The sequence below is a fragment of the Etheostoma spectabile genome, chromosome 8 (genome assembly GCF_008692095.1).
Source record: "Etheostoma spectabile isolate EspeVRDwgs_2016 chromosome 8, UIUC_Espe_1.0, whole genome shotgun sequence".
Lineage (NCBI taxonomy): Eukaryota > Metazoa > Chordata > Actinopteri > Perciformes > Percidae > Etheostoma > Etheostoma spectabile.
In genome coordinates, this window is record NC_045740.1 from 3,083,448 (window position 1) to 3,083,783 (window position 336).

General features: G+C 48.5%; 1 protein-coding gene across 1 annotated transcript in view; it reads right to left on the minus strand.

Moving 5' to 3' along the window:
• nuak1b (NUAK family, SNF1-like kinase, 1b) overlaps window positions 1-336 on the minus strand; it is a 19,901-nt gene that overhangs the window by 5,724 nt on the left and 13,841 nt on the right. The gene's annotated exons all lie outside the window — the stretch shown is intronic.

Here is a 336-nt window from a genome sequence, read left to right on the forward strand (position 1 = left end):
ACACACATACACACACACACTCTCTCTCTCTCCTGTGAAGCAGAAGAAGGCACATTGTGACCACCAACCTAATGCAATGTGGCTTTCTAAGTAAACGGTTACATAAGACTTTGTGTCTGGAGCATGAGGAAGTGCAGAGCCACGAGGGAAGTGGTAGGAGTGGAAGAGGGTAATGAGTCCAGCAGAGATGACAGAGTTGTGATATCCTGGCCCCTGATGACTTGCTGGAGCCACACTGCCATCCAGTCATCAGCAGATGACCTGTCTCACTGTGTGTCTGTGTGTATGTGAGACTGTGACGAAGACAAATTGTGATGTGTGTGTGTGTGTGTGTGT